Below are 27,480 nucleotides of genomic sequence, written 5' to 3'. Positions count from 1 at the left end.
ATTCCAGGTGGAGGAACGGGCTCGGAGGCGGAGGGACGTCTCCAGCACGGCCAGGCTCCAGGGGGTTCTGGCCCTGCCTCTGTGAGGGGGACTGGACGCCAGGCTCCAAGTCAGGAGGTGGCTGCAGTGGTACCGCAGAGACGGTGAGGTCCATCCAAGGACGCGTGGACGGCCACACACCAAGTCTACCCTCGGCTCAGGTGCCCAGCAGCTACCGGGCACAGGAAAGCACTGTCCCCGGAGGCAGGTCTGGGCAGGCCCAGCAAAGAGCAGCTGACTTGGGCTCTGCAGAGACGATGTATGTCTCGTAAGTACACGCCTCCCGCCTGAATCAAGGGAGCGTCAGGAACAAAAGGTAGACGCTCTAGTTTCCAGGGCAATAAAGACATGCTATTTTCAGTGTGTATACGTGGGCTCAAGGCAGACAACACTGAGCCAGGCACGAGGCCACGCATCACTCACACAGGGCTAAGGGATGGCTCCTGCGCTGGCAAAACCTGATAGCACTGGGGACGTGCTCTTTTGCAGCCAGTTAAAGATACCGGCTCTTTCCTACCGTGCAGCCCAAGGGTTCCAGGAAAGAAGTTACTTGCTGGACACCGAGGGCACGGCATCCATGACCCGGACCAGTTCTTCCAAAGACACCAGGGATCTCCAGAGGTCCCCGCTGCCACCTGGCCTCCCACTGGGACGCCTCTGCTCAGTGTTTGCTAGTTTGCTCATCGGTCCCCTGAGGAAGGTGAAGGCTTTCTCTCACCAGGCGTGTGCAGCTCACCTGCTCAGGCGCCCTCGGCTGGTTCACAGTCAGACCAAGGTGTCTGGTGCAATTTCGGGAGCCTTCGCCCCAGGCAGGCCACTGGCTACTGTGCAAACAACAGTGACCCCAAAGGACCGACGCGGGGGTGATGGACATAAAAGAGAAGGCCGTCACTCTGTATTATCCCTAATGATCCAGGAGAGAGCCAGAGCACACCCGGTTTGACGGAAGATTTTGCGGAGGGCTGGAAATGCTAACGCAGCTTTCCCTAATGACAATTTTAACTCCGTTCGGAAACGCTAAGTCGGAGTCGTGACCTTCCTCATTCTCCCCTTTCTCTTCTCTTTACCTCTGAACATAGTCCAGGTAAACAAACCCTTGCAGGAGAGGCGCGGGAACCCCGACATCCCGGCTGACCGCGGTCACGTGGGGAGGGCTGGGCCGAGATGAAAGGCTTCCTCTCCCGTTTCTCTGGGCCATTCACCGGCCTCACTTTGGAGCCTGCGCCGTTAATAAAAAATAAATACTAGATTTACAGGCTCCTGGTTTGTAACAAGACAAATGCTATTGTGTTTTGGGTTTCAGTGATACGTGATAGACTGGGAAGCCTGTTTTTATTTCATTCCCGTAACTTGAAAGAACAAAGAAAGCCTGATGGGTTTGAAGGCTATTAATAAGCTGATCCCCAAAACTTTCTCTAAACAGAGGTACCGCCTTTTCTAAGACGGCCTGTTTGAAGCTCTTACTTCATGGAATTTTGTTTATCTCTAAGACTTTTTTTTTTTTTTTTGATCTTGAAAAAATCAAAAGCCAGCTGAAACCATTATTTATAGCTTAATAAATTTTTTTTTGTCTCCAGAAAATGTATAAATGTATTCTTTGAGCCTAAATAAAATGTTAAAATAAGACATTGTTACGGACTGAAGATTTCTGTCCCCCTAAAATTCATGTGTGGGGCCCTAACCCCAAAGCGATGGTATTTGGTTACCAGGCCTTTGGGAGGTAGCCAGGACGAGAGTGACCCATGAGCGCGGCGTCCTCGTGATGGGACTGGCGTCCTGCGAAGGCGACGCGGGAGAGCCTGCATGGCCTCTCCTTCCCGCTCCCCGCCCCTCGAGGACACGGCGAGAAGGCGGCTGTCTTCAGCCGGGAAGGGAGCTCTCACCGGCAACCAAACGCTCATCTTGGACGTGCAGCCCCCGGAACAGGAGAGACCGTTTATGTTGCCCACGGCTCCCAGCCCGTGGTATTTGGTGCTGGAGCTCGAGCTAAGACAAAGGTCAACTTAAACTTCACGATTTATCTTCTCCAAAGCAAAGGAGGCCTTCCCTGGGCTCCTCCTGTGTGTAAAGCAGGGACGACTCAAAGAAGTCCGATGGGGCTGGAGGGAGCAACTCGGAAAATGATTCCCCTGCACCTGAGATACCAAGAGGCTCCCACGCGAGAGCTCTTCGCCCTCAGAAGTTTTCTGTGATTCAGAGCAAGAGCTTTTCCCACTATTAATCTGTGAGCCTGGGAACTGCTGCTTGTCTTAATCCTAGAAGTTTAACTTCTTCATCTCAGCGGATTTTCGTTCACCTTTTATCACAGGTGCCTTTATCTGGTTTAGCAATTGGTGTGCCTCTTAGAGTGAAATGTTTTCCTTCTGATTTTATGAAGCCCAAATATGGAATAAGCGGCTTTAGCTGCATGGACTATGTGTGTGAAGGGAGATGGTACGGGGGCAGCGGAGGTCCTGCTTTGCAAAGGACAGGACCCTGCACTCAGGCTGGTGAGGGTCAAGGGTGTGGGGGAAAACGCCAGGAACCTTCTCAGGTTCACATACTCTCAGCAACAAGCACACTGGCCCCACTGGTTTCGGCATTAGTTAACAGCTGACCCGACGATTCACCAAGGAGATCAAACCAGGGGCCGCAGAGTTTGCTTTGGAAGGAGCGCTGAGCCCTCCCTGTGAAGCCAAACCTATCTACGCATCAAAGTAAACTGTGAGGAAGCCAGCAACACATCCTATCTTCACAACACCAGCTCTGCAAAGAATGACACCTAAAGCACAGCCTGTCTTCAGTAAATATTCAATAAATGCATGTAGAATTGATGAAGCTGTCCAAAAAAAGATATAAAAACAGTGTCTAGTTTGGACCTGATCACACACTGAAGTTTCTTTTCCTTTCCTTTCCTTTCTTTCTTCCCTCTTTCTGTCTCTTTCTCGTTTTCTTAATGAGTGATGGAAAAGAGAATGGAAAATGGCAAGAACTGCAGGGGGCTTCAAGGGTCCTCGCTGCCTTAGAAAGAAGGCACAGCAGAAATCACAGTGCTTAGCGGCCACCACACCAGAGAGCCTTTGCTTTTCCCTTTAGCTTCAGCCCTGAGCTGGTCCTAATAAAGCCCCAGCCCCTGAGGAGCCGAGCTTGGGGTTACTGTTCTATTCGAAGGCGGTTTTGGAGGACGCGCTGTCACCAGGGCCTGGCTGGAACCGAAAGACTCACTGGGACTGCACCTCTTTGGGGCTGTGCAGAAGGCTCCTCCTGGTCTCAGCTGTTCAGTGTCAGCCCATGACCCAGATCCAGCCGGTTCCGCCACTGCCTCTGGTTCTGCAGCAGCTTCTCTACCAGCCCAAAGCATGGTGTCCTCTGAGACACAGGACATCCTTCTAAGCATGCTGGCAGATCCCAGCAGTACCTGAGTTAATCCTTAGCTCCCCCACTTCTCTGGGGTGAAGCCCACATGGCCCGTACAGTGCCCAGGGAGCTCTGTACTTCCCTCACTTCCGGATGGTCGCACTGGATGCTGGCTCTGCTGGAACACTGCTCCCCCTCCTGCTCTCACCAACTCCTACCTGCCTTCCAGCTGACACGCCCTCCGATGGGAGTCCTCCCTGTGTCCCCTCTTCAGAAGAATACACTCCAAGAGCACCCTTATGTCACCACCATCACACTTACACACTGTTTAGCTTGTGCGCCTGTTTGCATCCCCAGGTTCTGTGGGGGTGATCAGCTGGCCTGCCTAGTTCACAGTGCAATCCTCTGTACCTGGTCCCATGTCTATCACCGAAAAGTGTGGTACCTGGTACCCACTGAGGAAAGGCTGTCCATCTTTACCGAGGAAAATTCTTACCTCCTCAGAATAAAGATATGGTAAAAGAATAGTACTAAAAGCCACCATTTATTGAGCTCATACAGTGCCGGGCAGTTTGCTAGGCTCTTTCGTATGCTTGGCTTATTCAGTCTGCTCTTTCTGGCCCATTCCAGTGCCCCCCCCCCCCCCCCCCCCGCCGGCTCATTCAGTGATAACTGCACCCTGGAGAACATACACAGAGAAATGACTCCGGTCCAGTCAGACGCGACGTCTACACCAGGCCCAGGTCTCGATGCCCAATGTGAACACCATCTCCACAACCCTGCCCCGCGGGTCTGGAGGATCCTAATCCCCAACAGGCCTCACCCCCTCTCTAATGAGACCTTCCTGCCCAGCACGGCGATTAATGAAAATTCTCTTCTTTACAAAAATACCTGAAATATACTTAAACAAGTGCAGCAGAAACTTCATTTAAACTGGAGTCAGGAGACCTTAACTGAGGGAGAGCTCTCACACCCACCACTCACCCTCAGACGCAGAAACAACAGGCAGAGCTGTACAGCGTCATCTCCAACAGGAAGCAGGTGGTACTTTCCCACCCAGCAGGAGGAAGACTTTCTCCCTGCCCAGCAACAGCCATGCAAATGAGACTGTGACAACTCAGCCAATGAAAAGCTGCTACACTCTCAGTTCCGCCCACAACCTTTTTGTTTGCAACAGCCCCTCCCAGCTCCCCTTTCCCCTCTATAAGAGGATGTGCTTTTTCCTTTGATTTCCAGACTTGCCTGGGGTTCCCTAGAAATCACATGTCCTGAATTAAAATTCTTCGCTCTTCCTGAATAAACCCATTTTGCTGGTAAAAATAACTTTTATTGTTTAGGTCAACAAGGTCTAGCAGAGTAATAGAAAAAAAAACAGGAAAGAAAGTTACTCAAAATTAAAAACTACTGAGTTACTAGTTCTCCTATGATCCACAGTATTTTGAACATAGTGAATACCCAGTGTCTGTTGAATTTTTTTTTTTTAGTCACGTCTTGCTGATCTGACAGTTGAATGGGCTGAGTGCCCTTTCTTTGATGGTCAGGCATTCATAATGAGCAAAAAATCCCCTGTACTTGGATGTTCAACAGGTATATTTTGAAGACTTTCCGAATAGGATAGCAAGGGAGTAACTTGGGAGGGAATAATATAATAAGTTGAGAGAATGACTGACGGCTTTTTAAGGGGTAGGAAGAGGTTTACCAATTAGCTTTAAAAACAGAGCAGATTCAACTCAATATTAAGAAAACAGGTCAGCTTACGACGAGTCCTCACAACTCATACTAGAGGTGCTCGTCCAAGTTAAAACTTTGATCTTATTCTCTGATTACCAAGAATGCTATATTCAGTGAGCACCTCTTACTTCTCGAAGTTAATTTTAAAAAGGGTTTTTTGATAAGGTAATGATCATTTTTAAAAGCTATGAACTTGGGAATTCTCTTAAACTCTAAAATGAAGAGCTACTTCATTAACAACAAAGACAGCCTACAATAACAACAATAACGTCAGAACCAAGATTTTGTAGATTGGTAACATATAACATCTAAAAGAGAGATACAGATTTTTCCATGTGAGAAAAAAGAATGTATATATTTATGTGACTGGGTCACTTTGCTGTATAGGAGAATATTGACCCAATACTGTAAACCAACTATAATGGAAAAAATAAAAATCATTTAAAGAAAAAAGAAAAAAAGAAAATAGAGGTACAAATATCATAGCAATTACATTTAAGTAAATAATCAATTTCAATAATCCAACCCTACATTAAACTGCATAACACAGAATACTTGCCTGGAATTTCAAAACTAAACATTTCAAAAGGAAGATCCTAATATCACAAAGTAAATATATTTGAGAAAAATATAACATATTACCTCCCAGGAAAAATTTAAAACAAATGAATGTTCTGTAAGTATGTTTTATTTATTTTTCTTAGGGCCACACCTGTGGTATATGGAGGTTCCTGGGCTAGGGGTCCCATCAGAGATGTAGCCGCCTGCCTACACCACAGTCACAGCAATGCAGGATCCTTCACCCACTGAGCGGGGCCAGGGATCGAACCTGCGTCCGCATGGACGCTAGTCGGGTTCATTTAACGCTGAGCCATGACGGGAACTCCTCAGTACATATTCTGACCGAGAAATGCATACTACAGACAGTAAACACATAAATCACCATAAATTAAAGCAGCATCCATGAAAAGTAAGCAAACTGTGATTATAATAAATTCTAAGCATTTATGTATTGACAAAAATCACTGGACAAAATAAAGAACATTAATTTGTGTTAAAATAAAGCACTTTGTGGAGCAAAGCTTGAACTGCCTTTAGGGACCCACTGGTGCAGTAAATCGAGTTGCAATCACAGGCCTTGGCATGCCATGCTTCGGGATACGACCGGGCCGCTGCCATCTGTGACTGTGACATAAGTTAATTACCACGTTGTTATAAATAAAACCATCATTAGAAAACAAGAACCATCCCCAGATAAGACAGAATTTGAGAGATGATTAAATGGGAATCCTTACCATCCAGTGAGAGGCAGAGAGTAGTTTGGGGAAATGGAACCATTAATTAAGTGACACTCAAAAAAAAAAAAAACCCCAAAAATAACACGGAAAAAAAAGCGGCCTAAGACTTCTCCCAAACCAACTGGATGCTAGAGCTACACAGACAATGAAGGGCCAGGGGTTTCCGTCCCCACCTCTCTGCTATGATGGAGCCGTTGTCCTCAACTTGGGGTTGTGAAGAGAAGAAGAAAATGATGCTCCCACGGCCAGAGGCAGAGAAAGACGCTGAGCCTCAAGGAGGCAGCATCGAAGGAAGATGTGGTTTATCACACATAAGACTCACAAAGGGACCCGATTCCCACTAAAATAATAAACCGAGTGCCAAGGGTACTTCACACAGAACAGACCCTAACAGGTTAGGGTCAAAGTCTCCTGCCGCGAGTGACAAGTTTGTAATGACTGCTGACAGAGTAAACCTTTCCTCGGTGAGTGTGACGCAGAAGCTGCTGACTCCTGGCTGCACAGACGTCCTGGGCCTCCAGCAGAGGGTCTCTGAGAACTGCCAGCCTGAGAAGAGATCAGCCAGACAAGGGCCTATGCCCCTCGTCCTGGCCGGCGTTTCAGGGCGTTTCTCTGCCCGCGTGGAGAGAGGGCACTGGGCACCCCTGGGACTGGGCATGAGGCTTTACAAGGATGCCACTGAGACACTGCTCATTAAACCACAGTGTCCTCCAGGTCAAACGCCTCAAGAAACATATCCTCTGGTCCTAAAACCATGAATAGCTGGGGTTGTTTGAAACAAAGAGTTTGCGTTCTCTGATGAGGCATGGGAACAGGCGACTGGCTAGGACTCCCTCTTTCTGGTGGCTGCTAAACAGCGCGCGACTGCAACAGGCACGGTCCTGGCAGACGCCCGAGGCTCTGCGTCCTATAAGCCTCACATCTGGTCCTAGATGGAGGGCCTACTTTCTTTGTCCTTGTTTTTTTCACGTCTGATATATTTTTTTATGCTCTCTGTATCCTTTTGACCAACTCTAAAAGCACTTAAAAACTAAGATATAAATTTTAAATGAGTAAATATGAACAATACAAACTCATTAATTCTTCAAGTGAGAAAATTAAGGTCCACAGAACTACCGAGAGGGGTCCTAGAAAAAAATGTATATGCCATGCGACATATTCGGTAATAAATTAGAGAAGTTAAACTAAAACTGCTTCTTTGTACAGTGAGAAAAGATACGAAATCAGCTTGTCTCTAATTCCTTTGAGAAAGTATTTTCTATTTTATAAACATAAAATGGACATACGCTCCTGTGTAGGAACAAACGTTGTAATACGAACGGTGCGGGAAGGGATCTGGTGACCAACATTAACCATCACAGATACTCCAAGATGAGGGCAATTTGAGGGAAAGAAAAAAAACAAAACTATTTCCTATCAGGGAGCCTCCCAAAGGCCGCATCTCTATGTCACCAAAGGTGGAGTCATAAATTACAAAGGCTGTCTGCCAAGTGTCTGCTCTTCATCTTCGACGCCTCGTGCGAGTCATTCCTGGGGTCCTTTGAAAGGTGGTCATGAAAAACCTTGGCGGGCCATTCTGAATATTTCCCAGAAAGAAGTCCAAAGAATACCAAGAGGGAAGGTCAAAATTCAAGTGAACAGAGATTCCTTGAATGCTAACCACTCTAGGGATTCAGCGATGAACCATCCACAGTCCCTGCCAAAAAGAATCTGAAATCCAGCGAGGGAAGAAAGTATATGTGTGCTATAATACAAAGAAGAAGAGTGATCATTGCTGACCGGAGTACAAAGGATTGTGGGACCGCCAAGAAGGAACACACGTTCTTCTGGAAAGAAGCAAGGGAATCAGGAATGGTATGTCAGAGCTGTCTAAAATCAGTAACCAAGGAAGAGTAATACAGTAAATAAGCAAAACCGTATGTTGCCATTGGTGACCCCGGTTCAAACAAGCTTCCTAACCCTCTTGAGAACCATGGAGGAGGTGACAGAGGTAGCCAAGGGGCAGGCATTTAAACCCCCACTTTGATGAGGAGCCAAAAATGAGTAAGAGCAGAGCCTAAGGGATTGACCAGCTCTTACTGATGCTCGTGGAACAACAGAATGAAGGACACAGGGAGCAGGGGGCCCAGGTGCTGAGCACACGGAGTCAGAGAGGGCCATGCAACTCTCCACAGCATCACTGTTATCTGACACCCACTGCATGTAACACACGCTAGATTTCATTTACATTAGTTGTTTGCTGTAGGAGTTTAGTTCCACCTTTGTCTAAATGCCAAGACATATACTGGGCACCCAATATTTATTGAACGATAGTTTAAAAAAAAAAAATGTTCACACCATTTAACTCAGTGCTTCAGTTTCTAGAAATGACACACAGTAATAAACCACCATTTACCAAGCATTTAGTATGTGTCAGAAACTCTTCTAATCCTGTTACAGGTTTAAGCCATTTAATTCTCACAACCCATGGAGGAAGGCAGGCTAAGAAGAGAAAGATCCAGCCTGAGGTTATAGTTAGTAAATGTCAGAGCGCTAGTCTTTCTGAACAGATAACCTGAAGGATGATGAAATAAGTACTAGCAGAGATGTCTGTTACACTGCTTTTTTTTTTTTTCCTGTCTTTTTAAGCCCGCACCCGCAGCACACGGAGATTCCCATGCCAGGGGTCCAATCAGAGCTGTAGCTGCCGGCCTACACCACAGCTATAGCAACACACAATCCAAGCTGCGTCTGTGACCCACACCACAGCTCACGGCAACGCCATGTCCTTAACCCACTGAGCAAGGCCAGGGATCGAACCTGCATCCTCATGGATGTGAGTCAGCTTCGTTTCCGCTGAGCCACGACGGGAACGCCCCACACTGCTTTTCTAAAATCCGAAGGCAATCTAAATACTTAACAATAAGGGGCAGCTTTCACAAATTATATGATACTCGGAACAGGAATATCACATTAACCACAGGCTATATGATGTTAAACATAAAAAAAAGAACCAAAGTTAAATACACATTGAGACCTCAATTAAATGCGGAAAATAAAAATTAGGGGAAAATGCACCAATTCCTTTTTTTTTTTTTAAACTCAGAGCAGAGGCTTCAGGTAATCACGCTCTTCAATCCAGGACACTTTATTAATGGTTGTCAAGGCCCCACTTGTGTTTATAGTATGAGTCGATTTACGCAATTTCCTCCTAAACGCACTCTCCATACCCACCCCACGATCCCTGCCAAAAGCAACAATTCTAATGTGTTTTGTGGTTATCTTTTTATTTGAATGTGCTCTTTCAAAACGCATATTGTTCGGCGGGCATGTGCTTTTAAGGCAAAGAACGATGCTGCTGTGCTATTAATCTCATCCTGTTCCTCCCTCTGCCTCGCACTGTTTTTAACATTCAGCCGTGCGTGCAGGAGCTGCAGCTGCTTCTTACCACTCCAGGTGTGCAGCCACCGCATCCTACCCAGCTGCTCTTCTACAGCAGCACCCAGACGTCCCGCCAGGAACACCCCGCCAACCCCCCATTCACTCCCTGACAGCGTCCCTGGGATATACACCCGGGAGGGTAAATGCTGGACCACAGCGTGTGTCCCTACGTTGATTAAGAACTGTTCTCCATCGCAGGGGCCGAGGTCTAGGTTCCCTCCATCAGTGCGCGGAACGCCTGTATCGCACTTCCCCACTGGCTTTTGCTTTCTTCGGCTCTCTAATTAGTATCAGTTAAATGGTGACTTCAACTCTCATTTCTCTGGTTAACTAATGGGTTTGATGGTCTCTTCATACGATGGTTAACCATGGGGGAGGGGTTTACTCTTCGGTGAAGGGCGTGCCCGTATCTCATTTTTTCTGCTGGGAATGCCATCCCCTTCAATACCTTGCCGTTCTGCACCTTGATTTGCTACCAATCCTACAAATTTTGCACATGGCACACATCATCTCCAATTCTGTCATCTGTCCATCTGTCTATGGAGGCCTAAATGAAATCCATAATTTAATCAAATTAGTCAATTTTCCGTATTGCTTTATGTTTTTGCTGAAGTTTATCAAATTCTTCAGAAACATACAACTAAAGCTTTGAAAGTGAATGAACTGAATTTAAAGATTAATGTAAGAAAAACTGATGCCTTAATACTACGTTCAGGAGAAAAACAGTTCTCTCATTCACATGGTCTTCAGCCTTTTTATTAGAGTTTTAAATATTTTCGTAGAGACACATTGTGTCTTTTTTGATTAATTCGTAGATACTATGTAGTTTCTGCAAGTATTATGAATGGTACATTTTATTACATTTTAACTGGGTATTACTAATGCAGAGAAATTACACCGATTCTTGTAGGCTGATCATATATACAGTAGTGTCACCAAACTTATTAGTGCTAATAAAGATTATTACATTCTTTTGGTTAAGAGGACCCGACTGTCCATGAATAACGATGGTTTTATCTATTCCTTCCAATACTTCTGCCTCATTTCTTTTCTTTCCCGACAGCATTTGTCAGGACATCAATGCTAAGAGGCAGCAGAGCTAGCATATATGGTGGATATTTTTCCTTGAATTTTTCCAACTGCATTGTAACTCTCCTATGTGGTTAGGCCTGAAATCTAAAACTGTATTTCTCAAACTCCTTTGTAGCCAAGATTTCGGGTGCAACTTGGGATCTGTCCATCGGATGTACTCTCAGAAGTTATGGAAGGGGAGGTAAGCTAGAGGGTATCTTTCTGTCCCAGGGTATAGTGGAAAGCAAGGCTGGAGAGCTGTGTTTGGAGCAAGAGTCTGCATTCTGGTGTCCAGTCATCAGCGTGCAGGGGTGATGAGCAAAGGGAAGGAGGGTAGCAGCGGCCACATCTTCCTCCGACCTTTTGACTGTAGCTGCAGTGACGTGATCTTGAAATCTGCCCCCAGACCTGTTGGTCCAAGCCCTTCTAATAACTTTCAAACACCGGATCCCCGGCCCACTGAGCGAGGCCAGGCATCAAACCCCCATCCTCATGGATTCCAGTCGGATTTTTGTTTCCGATCTGCCACAACGGGAACTCCCATCTCGGCTATCTTGAGTAGTGTTGCTATGAAAACAGGGATGCATGTATCTTTTTGAATTATAGTTTTGTCCAGATATATGCTCCAGAGGGCGATTGCTGGCTCCTACGGTGGTTCTATATTTGGATTTCTGAGGCACCTCCATACTATTTTCCCTAGTGGCTGTACCAATTTATACTCCCACCAACAGTGCAAGAGGGTTCCCTGTTCCCCACACCATCTATTACCTGTAGACTTATTAATGATGGCCATTCTGACCGGTGTCAAGTGGCAACTCATTGCAGTTTTGATTTGCATTTCTCTAACCGTGAGTGATGCTGACAGTTTTTTCATGTGCCCACCTGCCATCCGTCCATTACCAACTTTTTGTGTGTGCGCATGGGCAAAGTGGGTGTTTAAAATCATATGTGTTGAATTTCATCAGATGCTTTTACTACACTATTTGAGATAAACTTTTTTCCTTCATGCTTTTAAGTGTGCAGTATTGTAGTCATATTTTTTTTCCTTTTTTTTTTTAAATCTTTTTAGGGCCACACCCTTGGCACATGGAGATTCCCAGGCTAGGGGTAGAATCAGAGCTGTAGCTGCTGGCCTGGGCCACAACCACATCAGTGCGGGATCAAAGCCGAGTCTGGGACCTACACCACAGCTCCTGGAAATGCTGTTGCCTTAACCCATTGAGCGAGGCCGGGGATCAAACCCACGTCCTCATGGATCCTAGTTGGGTTCATTACTGCTGAGCCACCATGGGAACTCTTTCATAGATTTTTCTGATCACGGTTTCAAGCAGCTTCATAAAATGAGCTGGGCATTCTTCTATTTTGTAGGACAACGTGTAAAAGATGAAAGATAACTTCTTAGGTTCACCAGAAATCACCCAGAAACATTTCCCCTAGCAAGTTGGGAAGAAAAGGTCTCTGACTACGATTTTCATGACGAGCTTAATCGAATATGGGTTTGACCATGTTCTCTATTGCTTCTCATGACAAACTGACATTTTATATTTTTTACGAAAATTTACTAGTTTTTTTTCCCAAAATTTACTAGTACATATTTGTTCCAATACTCTCTCATTTGAAAATATCTTTGGTCTCCACCTATGGTCTCATCTTGCATGCATGCTTTTTTCTTTCCTTCTTGTTCTCTCTCTCAGAGATCTATCGTTCGAGATTCAGCTTTTCAGTTTCTTGACCTTCTCTATCATTTATTGCTATTGCTATGTTTGGGGGGCACACCTGCGGCATCCCGAAGTTCCTGGGCCAGAGATGGAACCAGAGCCACAGTAGTGGCCATGCCAGTTTCTTGGCCCGCTGAACCATGGCGGAATCCCTGTCACTTCTCTTTCTTGTCCTGTGTCTCACTGCTTTGGGTACTTACCTTTATCATTTCCTTCCTTTTTGTTGGCTTGACTTTTTTTTCTTTCAGCCAACTTTTGAGGTGACTGCTTGGCTCACTTATTTTCTAACCTTCTTGTTTACTGACAAATGTATTTAAGACGGCAAAATCCCTTTAAGCACTGCTTGAACTGTAATCCCACAATTCTGACATTTAATGTTTTCACTTTCATTCCGAATATATAATTTCATTTTTATATCCTTTTTAAGCCAAAGGTTATTTAGAAATGGTATTTAACTTGTAACCATATGGGATTTTTTTTTTTTTTTAATGGGAGGAGAGCTTTCATGCTGTTAATTTCTTTTTTTTTTTTTTTTTTGTCTTTTGTCTTGTTGTTGTTGTTGTTGTTGTTGTTGCTATTTCTTGGGCCGCTCCCGCGGCACATGGAGGTTCCCAGGCTAGGGGTCGAATCGGAGCTGTAGCCACCGGCCTACGCCAGAGCCACAGCAACGCGGGATCCGAGCTGCATCTGCAACCTACACCACAGCTCACGGCAAGGCCGGATCGTTAACCCACTGAGCAAGGGCAGGGACCGAACCCGCAACCTCATGGTTCCTAGTCGGATTCGTTAACCACTGCGCCACGACGGGAACTCCCGCTGTTAATTTCTCATAACACGGCACAATACTGAAGGGACCTACCATACCACCTTCATTCTTGGGAATTATTGAGGCTTCTGTATGGTGTACTATACACCCATTCCACATGAGGTCTCCCCCATCACTTTCCGTGGGTTCTTTTTTTTTTTTTGGTCTTTTTGTCTTTTCAGGGCCACACCCAAGGCATATGGAAGTTCCCAGGCTAGGGGTCCCATAGGAGCTGTAGCCACCAGCCTACACCAGAGCCACAGCAGCGCTGGATCCAAGCCACATCTGTGACCTACACCACTGCTCGAGGCAATGCCAGATCATTAACCCACTGAGCGAGGCCAGGGATCGAACGCGCATCCTCGTGGAGACTAGCTGGGTTCGTTCCCACTGATGGGCAGAGGGAACTCCCATGCCCGTGTTTTTGATGAGTACACCTTTGGTGGGTTTGATGTTCCACTGTTCCTTTCATCACGATGTAGCATCCCACCTTCTCCCTTCTATTTACGTTACTGCTACTTTCTCTAGGATCCTATTTGTAGAGTAAACCTCTTGCACAGCCTTTTATTTTCAGGCCTTCTCTGCCTTTCTATTGAAGTATGTTTCTTGTAGATAACTCATTTTTGCCGCTCAGTCTGAGCATTTCTCTTTATAATGGATAAGCCAGTAACACATACTGCCGTCACTGTCATACCGGACTCTGGCCACTTTTTTCACATTTTTCATCCAGTGTCCTTTTTTTTTGTTTTCTTCCCCCATCGCACTTCCCTTTCCTAGTGTGTGATTTAGAAAAATCAAGTTTCCTCTGCTGGTTTAAAAACTGCACTTTCTGTTTTCTGTACACACAGTGGCTACTTTTAAGATCCGTTCTTATGTTTATTTATCCTGAATAAATAAGTTCCTTGGTTTCCCCGCAACCCAACAACGTATATAATGTCTAGAATTTTAGTCCTGGGTTATTTTGCCCCATGGGATTTCCCTCTTTTCAGACCTTGACTTTGGCCCGGCCCAAGTCACCGATCAAAACCCAAGTCAGCCTGCACCTACAGGACACATCTGTCGAGGTACCTAAGACACACCAATCGGGGTCCTGCAAACCAGCCTCACCTGACCCTGGCAAACAGGCCCCACGAGCCGTATGAGGAAACCTCCAGCCTCTTAGCCAACCCTGCCCTGTTTCCAGACCTGTTTCCAAAACCCTGTTTTGCTGCTTCGGACGCTCCATAAACTCACGCTCACCCCAAATCCCCTGGGAACGGGGCTCCCAGAATCTGTGGACAATCTCCTCCTGCATGAAGGATACCAAACTGGTGACGCAGCTATTTCTTCTACCCTTTACAGCATCAATACACTTCCCAGGGGACCTGAGTTCTCCTCACTTCCCTTACCCCTCGGAGCTGCTCATGTGCTTCTCACCCTGCACATGTGAAATCCTTCTCCCTATATGTTTCTTTTTTATGACTTTTTATTTTTTCCACTGTAGTTGGTTCACAGTGCTCTGTCAGTGTCTACTGTCCAGCAAAGGGCCCCAATATATTTCCATGCGGGTCTTCATGCGGAATGTTTAGTAAGGCCTTGTACAGCTCAAGATAGGTAAGCCCTCCCATCTGCACGACAATTCGGCTGAAAATAATATCCATAGCTGTGGCAAAGGTGAAAGTGGGACTCGGCGTGAATGTACTTAAACTCCAGTGAACTGTATGTACATTTAAAAAATGGTTAAAATGGTAAATTTTATGTTATGTATGTTTTGGGAGTTCCCATTGTGGCTCAGCAGTAACAAATCTGACTAGTATCCATGAGGATGCAGGTTCAATCCCTGGCCCTGCTCAGTGGGTTAAGGATCAGCGTTGCCATGAGCTGTGGTGTAGGTTGCAGATGGGGCTTGGATCCAGTGTTGCTGTTGTTGGGGTGTAGGCCACAGCTGCAGCTCTGATTCAACCCCTAGCCTGGGAACTTCCATATGCCACAGGTGCAGCCATAAAAAAAAAAAATTAAATGTTATGTATATTTTACCACAATTAAAAAGAGAAAATAGCTTTAAAAAGCTTTCCTCCAGACTCTCATGATGTCTCTGCCTCTCCCACAAAGCACAGCCACATACTTCTGGAACAGAGCAGATCCCTGAGGCCACTCCCGGCCAAGCACAAAGGCTCCTCCAAGTCTCCTGCCTCTTGTTTATAGAAAAGCTGAAGTCTCCTAGGCCTTCCTGGGTCACAAAGAGCAGCTCAAATGGCTAATGACGAGGACAAAAGAGTCACAGCCAGAGTGCCTGGTGCACATTCCGGAGCTGTTTGACAGATGCTGTAACCTCCACCGGAGGACAACACCACCTGCATGGCAGCCTGATCCGACTGCAGCCATGACCCAGGCTTCTCCAGCCCCTGAGGGATACGGAGTCTGTGGCCAGCACAGTTCTAAGAACTGGCCTCGAGAGAATGGGATTAACCTAGTTGCTCACAGTCTATGATCTTTGTGGGCATCAAAATAATTGTAGCTTGTTGTCCATATACACAGACGGGCAAGTACAACTCCAAGCAAAGAGCTGCCACAGATCCACGGCGGCATCTTGCCCTCTAAGAATACGGGCCCTGTGTCAGCATGAAAAAGTCACAGGACAGAGTTCCCGTCGTGGCGCAGTGGTTAACGAATCCGACTAGGAACCATGAGGTTGCGGGTTTGATCCCTGGCCTCGCTCAGTGGGTTAAGGACCTGGCGTTGCCGTGAGCTGTGGTGTAGGTCGCAGACGCGGTTTGGATCCCACGTTGCTGTGGCTCTGGTGTAGGCCGGTGGCTACAGCTCCGATTCGACCCCTAGCCTGGGAACCTCCATATGCCGCGGGAGCGGCCCAAGAAATGGCAAAAAGACCAAAAAAAAAAAAAAAAAAAAAAAAAAAAGTCACAGGAGCTGGACCTTTGCCCATGAGCCCATGGAAGGGGAGTGATGTTCTGACAAGTGGGGCTTTGTAAGCAGCTTCTGGCAGGAAAGAGGGCTCTGCAGGAGGCCCCCTTCTTTCTCGTCACTAACCTCGCGTGAGGCACCCCCACTCACTCATCTCGAGCCCTAACACACCCTCCTCATCTTTTGCTCACACGGTACTCCGTCTAACTTGTTGGTTCTCTCCGTAGAGCACAAGTGGAAATGAAGATGAGTTAACAGCTGACCAGGTCTCTGCCCCGGCGCCCCTACAGTCATCTCGCACATAAACCGGTCAATGAGACAGCATCTAAAGACCACGGGGAGTCGGGCAGCCTGCACACAGTGGGGATGGCGAGGGCTCTGACCCCCAGGTCAGGGCTTAACGGAGATCACCTGCTTCCCTTCAAATCCCGTCACGGCCAAGCTTGGGAGGCGGTTTGGGGGGATGCCGCGTACCCCATCTCCCAAGATGGCCAGTGTTCTGATTAAAGGCACCCTTCCTTCCTGTTTTCATTAATTTTGAAAGCAGTGAGCAGTGGACCTGATTCAAAAATGCTCCCCCAACTCTACAAAAGTTCACGCAGCCTTCAATCTCCGCAGGGAGGCCTCACGTTTCTGCTGTTGGTTCTCAGCACCCAAATTTCCCTGGAGTTTTTGTACGTCCTCGGAAGCTCATCTGGAAGGAGGAAGTCAGCAGTCTATGCTAGCTGACCACCTTAGATGGGGGACTAAAAGCCTCCATCCTCATTGCTGCACATACAACCCAAAGAAGAGTACGCCAGTGTGTCTCCTGGGACGAGCGCATTTTACTTGAATAAACAGAAAATGTTATCTTAAAGGTGAGGGTCAAAGCCGACAATGGCAACTTATTTTTGGAAACTACGATATGGCCTGAAATCCTGAGAGAGAGAGAGAAAGAGAGGCTGTGGCTCGCGCTTGGAATCACTTTTCACTAGGGCACTCTGCAATTTCCCAAATATCCACACTGTATTCCCCAGGTGGACGCTGGCTCCGAAGCAGCATATTGTAGCAAAACGGCACTGCCTTCTGCCCAGATCAACTATGTAAACATAGCTGTGTGTTGTTAAAACACAGAGACCTAAAATATTTATTATGACTGCATATTTTCTCAGTATTTTATTCTCCCACACTGGCATTTTTTGTTAAATTAAACTTTCTCAATCCATTTTAACAAGAAAACAGAAGCAAACGTGACTATAAAAAGAAAACTTTGAAAAGAAGGTAAAATATTCCCAACTTACAGTTTCCTTATTTAAAAAAAAAAAAAAAAAAAAGTGTTTCCAATGCCAGGCCAGACTGATAATAAATCTTGTTTAAATCCCTATTCAGAAAAACGTATTTAGCGTGTTAGAAACAGTACCTTCTAGAAGGAAACACATGCTCTTTGTAGGTTGGCCTCTGCTAATATCTCCTGCAGCTTCAGAATGTAAAAGTGTGAAGGCCCCATATAAATTGTACAGGGAGAAACTAAACTCTTCAAACTTAAGTTTAGGGGCCCCGTCTAGATGCATAAATGATTTGTTCAGCACTTACCATGCGCCACGCGTGAGGCCTGGCCAGTAACTACCACTCAGGAAAACAAACGCATAGGCATCCTGATGAGCAAGTGCCTTTAGGAGCTGTCTGCGTGGAGGAATGAGGCGTGAGCACATTCCTGCTCCGAGGGACTTCCAAGTTCCACGACCACGCTTACAGCTTCTGACATGGAGAATGACGTGGGGGTGTCCACCTGGGAATAAGTAAGTGACCACAAAGGTGACAGCGCCTTTCTTTTCTCCGCCAGACACTCTTGTCTCTGATGCCCTAAGCAAGCATCAGCCACAGACGATGGGCGGGTTGCTTGGCAGTACTTCTGACACAAAGCAGGCCTTAGACTCTGAGGGTCAGGCTTAGAGATCTAACCCCAGAAAAGAATGAGGGAGAGTTAAATGCGAACATTCTGATGCCTCTGGAGACGCATCAGGAGTAAAGGAAGCTTTCCCGGGCATGCCCACTGTGTAGCAGGTGCCATGCAAACTGGCTTACCACGATTGTGGGCCAGGAGGGAGGGGGAGAGAAGAATACCCGCAACCTGTAGCACATCCATTACATACGGTGAGTATGGAGAATAAAATAGGAAAGTGGGAAAGGGGGCTGTGCTTGGCAGTACCTGTGACATTTTGGATGAGACGACGGCACTGCAAATGTGACTTCTGAGGGCAGGCACAGCTGAAGTGTGGAGCCAGCCATGTGCACGTGTGGGGGATGAGCAAGCCCACAGAGGGAACAGCAGATGCAAAGCCCTGAAGCGGCAGCAACTCTGGTGTGGTGGAGGGAGAGCCAGGAGGCCACGCCGGCTGGGGCAGAAAGTGAGGAGGATGGGGGGACAGCAGGAAGTGAGGTTCTGAAAAGCTCGGGGTAGGGCCCCACAGCTGCTGGTGAGGACACAGCCCTCACTCCAGGTGGCTGGGCAGCCATGGGAGGGGACTGTGCAGAGTGAGGCCATGACCTAACCTGTGTGTTTATGGGATCACGCCCCTGTCAGGGGGACACTGGACAGACAGGACAGGCACACACAAGAGGACTCCTGCACAAACCGAGGAGAGAGACGTTACCAGATAAACAGACATGTTTCAAATGTGGACTTGCCTTGAACAAAACTCGATTTGAGTCGTGTAGCCTACCAGGAAGTTGTAAGGAGCAGTCCACCCCAAAGGAGCCAGGGGAGAAACTTCCATGGAGAAAGGGCAGAAGCCAAGGGAATCATTTGACTGGCCACAGTAAGGCCAAGCCGGCTGTTTGTGACTGGCGGTCCTTAGACTTTGGGGCTTGTAACCTTGAGGCATTTACAGGCCTAGGTTTTGGTTTTCCAAAAGCATGATATTGTGATAAGCAACATGTAAAATAACTTCTGTGATAAAACAAACATGCCTAATATGAAGCAGAATTTAAAATGCGTATGGGTTTTTAAGATAAAACGCCGGACTTCAAAGAAATGTGCTTGTGACAGGTGGCTTTGAGCTACATTCTTGTCTCCCGGGGGGCTGCGTTTCTCTCTTCTGCCAATACATGCTTTCCGTGCTCTTCCGAGCTCTGAGGAGCTCAGTACTTTTTAAGTTTATTCAGCATCGATCATCTTAAAACACTGAGTGTCAAGCACTGTCCTGGGAACTAGGGAGAGTGCAGAGAGTAAGAGTCCCTGCCCTTGTGAAGGGTACAATCTCTGCTGACAATACCAAGTTCATCTGGGCTTGTTTGTGTTTAGGCGAGTTTTCAAAGGAACAAAAACCCAGCATCATCTCTATTTAAACTTTGCAGGGTTACTGTGGCGGTCCAAATATTTATAATGGAAAGAGTAGTTTAAAAATTGTCAACAGACATGCAGGGGAACTGAATCGACACGGCTTTTACAAGAGGGCTTCAGACATCTAAACACAAGCTATTGCAAGACACTTAAACGTGCATCAGAAAAGAGCACAGATGAATGGCTTACATCTGAGGACGCCAATTACTACATCTGGGTACGAAATTGGTCCCCTACACGTCCTGGTACTAAAGAAAAATTTAAAGCATGCATCCTTTTGTTTTCTGGCAAAAGAAATACAACATTCATCAGCAGAAAAAAATATTTTTCCTAGAAATGGACCGAAGCAGGGTTCACATGGCTCTTCACGTAAGCCATGCTGGACAAAGGAGTGACCAAGCCCGTCCATTACTCTTACAAAGGAGACAACAGCACTGATCACGCGGATGCTCCGGGGCTGCTGGTGAGCTTCCGGCCAGACTGCATAAGAGTAAAGCACTCAGTTATCAAATCCCCGCAAGAGTCATTAATCTGTACTATCTGGGATTTTTGTTTCCAGGTACACATATGACTTTCGTAATATTAATAAAAGTGACTCTTTATAAATCATAGCTAGGTTCAGTATCTCAATTACAGACCAAAAGCTTCAAAGAAAATACCTTCAGTTGGGGAAAACATGCTTTCTATTTAAATTCTTAAAGATTTCAGAAAGATACATCCTGTATGTAGTAGGAACTTTACAACAGTCAGCTGTTGCTTCTAATACCCCTTAGTCAAAAGCCTGCTTTCAAACAGTCTTGGATATGTGACCTCAGATATGGTAGGAAAAAGTGATTACATGACTTTATAGTGGGACACATATTTGCCTAATACAAAAAGTATTAGAAATATATAGTGTTCCTGATTTAAAGGCAGCTTTTAAAATATTTTGGATCGTCCCTCATAGAGACTGGTTTGTCATTAACATTAGGGGAACAAGTCCATTGAGCTCAAAAGCTCTTTCTCGATTCATGATTTAGCCATCATTTAGCTATCTCGCCCTGACAATAACCGCCACGGTGTGCAGCAGCTCGTGGTCCCCAGTGGTCACCCTCATGGCCTCGAGTGCCCTCCCTGTCCTCTCCCCGCCACACAGCAACAAGGCCTGCCTCCCTGGCACACAGCACGCACGATGCCCATCACAGCCCCTTCCGTGGTGACTGGAACAGGGCTGGGCACTAACCCAAACCGGGCTAATCCTCATCTTCCCTGGGGTCACTTCAAACAAATCCTCCAAGACGGAGGCTTCTTTTCCTTCCGACAGAAGGGCTATCAGGTGTGGGGGTTTTGTTGGGCTTATTAGTCAGGAATTAAGCTCTGAGATTTGATCCTCAGAGCCGGGCAGTGATCCCAGGAGGCATTGTTAACCCCTTCTTCTGCACAACACACAGGGAAACAGGTCAGAGAGGGCAGGGACAAACCCTGGTCACAGGGCCCCAGTGTGGCACTGACCCGATGCCAGCGGCCCTTCGGCACCCTCCACAGAAAGGGAGGTGGCTGAGAGGTGCCCCTGTCTGCCCTTCTCAGGACACAGGTGGCTGGACTGTTTCCCACGCTCCTGCACCTTGGCCCATCCTCGCTGGGGGCAGCTGGGGCCTGAAAGGAGAAGCCCCTGGAGTGAGGAGGGCAAGCCCCGGTCTGGGCTGTGGCCTTGGCAGGTCTTTTCCTCGTGTGTTGAGAACCCCATGTCATATTCTCACCGGCTGCAGGTGGCCACGGCAGCAGCACTCATAGATGCGTGCTGGAGGGATGTCGGGGCCCCAGTGTCTGAGATGGCCTCAGAGCAGGGTGCAGCTGGAACCTGGGACACAGTCTCTTTACCCATGTCTTTTCTTCTTAAAGTTTGGGTACTGCTGCCGACGGGCATTTTCCGTACCGCCTACAGTGGCGTCCCGGGCAGCCTCCAGGGTCTTATCCCTAAGGGTCCCTCGGAGCTCTTCTGTCCCTCTATAATTCCTCTGATCCTATTACCTACTGCAAGATCCTTCCAAGAAATCCGTTGTGCTACAGCAATTTCTTTGAACCAAATGAAACTGCCATTTCTATAAATCAAAAATAGTCTAATTTTTGGCAACCATACTGGCAATTTCAATTGGTTCTACTTAACAAGCCATGCCAGGTTTATGCCACTTGGAATCTGAAAAGTCTTCACAATTGCCAGTGTTGAATGGCATGTTCAGGCTGCATGACAGAAATAAGGAAAAAAAAAAAAACCCTATTTAAAATTGATCATTGCTGACAGACACACGCATAAACATATCTACACATATGCAGACTTAAATTTACATGTGGTATACATCACGTGTGATTGCATAAAACTACTAGTAACGCAATGCCTCAAATCATGTGGCAGCGTAGATGTGTCACTGGGAACACAGGTTCTGAAATCAGGCTGTCAGGGTTCAACTTCTAAGGTAACAAGATTTTAGGGGTTTTTTTAATTGAAAAATTTGAGATAATTACTCCAATTTTAAGAAATGACAGACACTGAGTAGCCTTACTCAGTTTTCTGCAACAGGAATATTTTGAAAAACTATAGGATAGTGGGACCAGGATCTGACATAGATGTGATCCTCTGCTTTTACTCAGATTTCCCCCAAGTTAACTTGTTCTCATTGTACGTATGCGAGAGAGAGATTTTCTTTTCAAAGATTTTTACTGTTTTCCTAATTTCATTGACTTCTGCTCTTTACTGTTCCTTCCTCCTGAATTTAGGTTTGTTTCCTCCCCGCTCCCCGTTTCTAATTTTTAGAGGTAGGAACTTAAATTACTGACTTGAGACCTTTCCTCATTTTTGAAGTGAAACTCAGTGCTATAAATTTCCCTCTCAGAACTGCATTATCTGCATCCTACATATGTTGATGAAGTGTTTTCATTTCCATCCAGTTCTATGTATTTTTATTTCCTCTGGGATCTTTTTGACCCATGTATTGCTTAGAAGTGTGTTCATTTACACCTGCCTGGAGGTTCTCCTGTTATCTTTCTGCTATTAAGTCTTTGTTTTACTCCACTGTCATCAGATAATATACTCTGCAGGAGTTCAACTGTTTTCAATGTGCTGAGGTCTTCTCTAAGACCTGGGATGTGCTCCATCTTGGCAAAGGTCCCAAAGACTCCTGAGAAGTCTGCATTCTGTCATTGTCCAGTTCTAGAAATGCCAGTAAGGATGCTGGCTTAGAGTGGTGTCCAGCCCTTCTGCAGCCTTGCTGATCTTCTCTCTAGGCAGTTAACCTGTCTAGTTTCAGCATACAGGTCCTGGCCTTTGCAGGCTGTGGTTTCAATGACAGTCTAACTTTCAGAGTCTTTGCAGTGTTCCTTTAGTATGCTTTATTTATCCTTATTTCCCACTGGTGCTGCCTGAGAGGATGAAAGGGTTTCCCCAGGTATGGCTGCCTGGTGTCTCTCAACGGCAGAGAGAGAGTGCTCAGCCTACTAGCTAAAAGAGGTTTCCCAGGCCAAGCACTTACTGCGACAGGTCCCCTCTTAGCTGTGTCCGGCTACCCTGGGTCTCTGGGTAGGAAGGGGAATCTCAGACCTGGGATGACAAAGATGCTACTTGGCTGGGCCATCTGTTGTGGCAGGACCCCTGTGGCAGGAGCTGCTTAATGCTTGGGTATCTCTCAGTCAAACAGGGTGTCTTAGGCCCACTAGGGAAGAAGCGTGCACACCCTGGCCAATGTCTGCTGGAGGGGCTCCTGCAGATCCCCCCTTCTGGTGATGCCAGATTGCTCCTGTTTGATCCAGGGGAGGAAAGGGCCTACCTGAGCTGCCTATGCTGCTAGTTTAGGGCTCAGAAAATGCCAGGCCTATTTTTGTGTTGGCTGAGGGAATGTAACATGCCCTCCCATCATATGGTTCTTCCAGTCCAGAGATCCCAAACCAGTTGCCTGCTTATTGCCACCTTTCAGAGCTCTCCTTTTTAGCCTTTTGCATTCTTTCATTAAAAAAAAGTTTTGGCCACCCCCATGGCATATGGAAGTTCCCAAGCCAGGGAATGAACCTAAGCCACTGCAGCAGCAATATCAGATCCTTTAACCCAGTGTGCCACAAAAGTCCTCTTGCACTATTTCTAAGGTTGATGGCTGTACTTAGTGGGAGGAGGAGGGAGAAACAAATCTATGCCATCTTGTAGACTTGTAACCTCAAGCTTCTGATTTTTTGACATTGAGTAAAATCTAAATCTCAGATGTCTCACTAGAAAATAACTGTCTCATAGATTAGGGTGAACATTAGATAACACATGGAAAGCTCTCGGCTCACTGCCTTCTATGAAAAAAGCACTCAGGAAATTTCAACTATTGTTACAAAATAAAAGCAATAACTGTGAAAAAAAAATATGAATAGAAAAGGCCAGAAGAAAACTCATTAAATAATTATATCTCTGGATGGTAGAATCACAGGTACTTTTGAATTTTCTTCTTTTATATTTATCTGCACTTTCCAAATGTTCTATAATTAACAGGTTTTAGTTTGATGATAAGAAGATTTTTTAGGAGTTCCTGTTGTGGCTCAGTGGGTCTAAAGAACCTGACATAGCATCTGTGAGGATGTGGGTTTGATCCCAGGCCTCGCTTAGTGGGTTAAGGATCTCACATTGCCATGAACTGCAGCACTGGTCAAAGATGTGGCTCAGGTCTGGCGTCGCTGTGGTTGTAGTGTAGGCTGGCAGCTGCAGCTCTGACTCGACCCCTAGTCTGGGAAATTCCATATGCCATGGGTACGGCGGTAAAAAGAGAAAAAAAAAAACATTTTTTCAAAAGCATAACCTAATCTATACCTATGGTTTAATTCTTATTTAAATACTTTGTGCACAATATTCAGATAAAGTGAGGTAGATGACGAATGGAACAATAAGATCCAAACTTATTTTCCATTTCCGGGTTATGAGACATCAGAATAAAAATGATTGGCCAGGAGTACTAACTGCTACTGCCGTGTTCTGAGAATGTAACGATTACTTCAAAGTCTTTCATTTCCCTTAACCCCTGGAAGGACTTAATTAGCAAACTGCATGACAGGTACAATAAATGGCTTAATATGATTCACAGCCATGAGGAAAGTAGGAGCCTACTTTGTGGTCACTTCAGCTCAGAAACATGGCTCCCAATCAAGCTAACAGAAGGGAGAGCTCTGTAAAACGGGGTCCCGCGAGATGACAATAATCTCTTCCCAAGAAAACACACGTAACACATCCTGCCTCCCTTTGGACTACAGCAACCTGGAAGTGAAGGAGGCGGGGCAGGCAAAGCCCTCGCAGCCCCTGGACGGTACAGGTGCTCAGCGGGCACGCCTTCAGCATCTGCGGAGGGCCTGGGGCCGCACCTCCCAGCGACTGGACGGCCCGAAGGGCCAGCTCTGACATCCTAGGGGTCAGAGCAAACCGAAACCTCCATGAAACCAGTACTTCATTTTCCCAATTAAATTAAAAGTCTTCCAAATACTGATAGCATGATTCATAATGTCTAGGTCTGAATAATTCCCTTAAGAAAAATTTCCTTAAAAAAAAAAATTTAAGATTATCCGTTACATTGGAGTTCCCGTCGTGGCGCAGTGGTTAACAAATCCGACTAGGAACCATAAGGTTGCGGGTTCGGTCCCTGCCCTCGCTCAGTGGGTTAACGATCCAGCGTTGCCGTGAGCTGTGGTGTAGGTTGCAGACGCGGCTCGGATCCCGCGTTGCTGTGGCTCTGGCGTAGGCCGGTGGCTACAGCTCCGATTGGACCCCTAGCCTGGGAACCTCCATATGCCGCGGGAGCGGCCCAAGAAATAGCAAAAAGACAAAAAAAAAAAAAAAAAAAAAAATATCCGTTACATAAAACTACTAAACTCAGGGGACGTTAGGTCAGCTAAACTGCTATTTTTATTTTTGGATAGCTTTACTTCCAAAAAAAAACCAAACAAAAAAACAACTCAAGAGGCATGTAAGCAAGCTCAAAGCTTAACTCACTCATAATCGTGTATAACTATATATATAATTAGCCCATTTAAAAGCAAGAAAATGTCACTGCAGGTTGAGTGCAACTTTAGACCTATAAAGTGAGGGAGAAACACTGCAGCTTATTGCCCATTTGGATTTGAAAACTTTTACCAGGATAATCTTGGCAGATCGCATTATGTATGAACATTAAAAATTCATTTTATTTCGAATACCGTAAAATAGTACACAGATGCTCACTTTAAATAATTCACATACCCGTCAGGTACTGATATATTAAAGTAATATGACCTATATTAATAAATATTGCATTATAAACACAGATGCACCTTTTTTTTTCGGCCAAGTTGTAACTCCTGAAAACATCTCCTTTTCTCCCTCGGCCGAGCCGCCACTATAATAAATAAAATACAAAAGGATAAAAAGGAAAATATTTTTAAATAAAAAAAGAAAATTTAGTTTGCACGATTTAAAAGTAGGTAAGGTCCTGGATTTCCCTAGTGGCTCAGCAGGTTAAGGATCCAGTTCTGTCACTGCTATGGCTCTGGTTACTGCTGGGGCACATGTTCGATCCCTGGTCCAGGAACTTCCACGTGCCATGGCTGCAGCCAAAAGGGAAAAAAAAAGTAGTGAGGTCCTTCAGCAGGTTGTTCTTTCTGACACCCTGCTAAAAAAAAAAAAAAAGGATCAAAAGCTGCCTGAGTTTATGACCCAACACTCAATTCAACGTATTTTTAACTTTTACTTTTTCCCCCCTTCCATTTTTGGCCACCCCCAAGCACATGGAGCTCCTGGACCAGGGATCAGATCCCAGCCACAGTCTCACCTAAGGCGAAGCTGGGGCCATGCTGGGTCCTTAACCCACTACACCTGGCCAGGGGTTGAATCCATGTCCCAGTGTCCCCAAGACAGTTGATCCAGTTGTGCCACAGCAGAAGCCCCAACTTTTACTTCTTTTATCAATCAAGAATGGTAAAGGAAGGTTTAAAATATGCAAATATGTGCATTCCAACTAAGTTCCAGAGCAGTATGGCAAAAAAACGCTGAAATGCTTCTCAACAAAGGAAAACATTTGCTAGAAATACCAAAACTTGAAAATAGAAGGAAATAGGATGAGAGTTCCTATAGGAAATATTTTCTTTCTTAAACCACATCTTGTCATAGAAATACTGACACTGAGCACAGCCCTGTGGGGTTCCTGGGTGCAAAAGCCTTTCTGTGTCCCCCATTTCTTGTTCTTAGGAGATGGGACTCATTCAGCCCCCAGGGCTTTCCCCGAATTCCTGGGGTCAGGTTTAGACAGTTGCTGGAAGGGAAGGGAGGAACAGTCAAGCCAGAGAAGTACAGCCTTGGGGCAGGATCCTGGTTCCCTCTCAGGGAATACGCATGATAATATAGGCATCTTTCATACCTAAGAGAAAAGCTCTATTCCTTATGCTTCTTTTAGAAATGAATGCTTTAAAACGAATGGCTCAGAGTCCTTCCTTGTCTTTCTTCCTGGCTTAATTGCCCCCTAAACACAATCACCCATAGTAAACTAAAGATGAGGCACCCTGAGCATAATTGCCTGTGGGTTCAAGATCATTAGCACATGATGTTTTTCAGGAACTTTCCCAGTGCGTTCTCCTCTCTGATCAATGTGCCCTTTCTGCAAGTGCTGTTACTCCAGGCAGTCCCCCCAGCGACCACCCTCACGATCAGGCCGCGGTCTCCTGACTCCAGCTTTGATGACTACGATGCCCCCAAAGAAAGAAGCACGCACGTTTGTTCCAATCCTGATTCCTATCTGAAAACCCATTTTTCTCCTTTTACTATAAAACTCCTCGCACTTCTTCGCAATGGGGGGCACAGTCTTTAAAGCATTA

At 46.1% G+C, this 27,480-nt stretch overlaps 1 protein-coding gene across 6 annotated transcripts in view; it reads right to left on the bottom strand.

The window, feature by feature from the left end:
* SDK1 (sidekick cell adhesion molecule 1) overlaps nt 1–27,480 on the bottom strand; it is an 823,726-nt gene that overhangs the window by 541,646 nt on the left and 254,600 nt on the right. The gene's annotated exons all lie outside the window — the stretch shown is intronic.

The sequence above is a fragment of the Sus scrofa genome, chromosome 3 (genome assembly GCF_054392235.1).
Source record: "Sus scrofa isolate SSC_HxYL_T2T_F1_AM1 chromosome 3, Sscrofa_HxYL_maternal_Yorkshire_Landrace_v2.0, whole genome shotgun sequence".
Classification (NCBI taxonomy): domain Eukaryota; kingdom Metazoa; phylum Chordata; class Mammalia; order Artiodactyla; family Suidae; genus Sus; species Sus scrofa.
The sequence above is the reverse complement of the archived record's forward strand: the minus strand, read 5'-3'. Positions and strand labels throughout refer to the sequence as shown.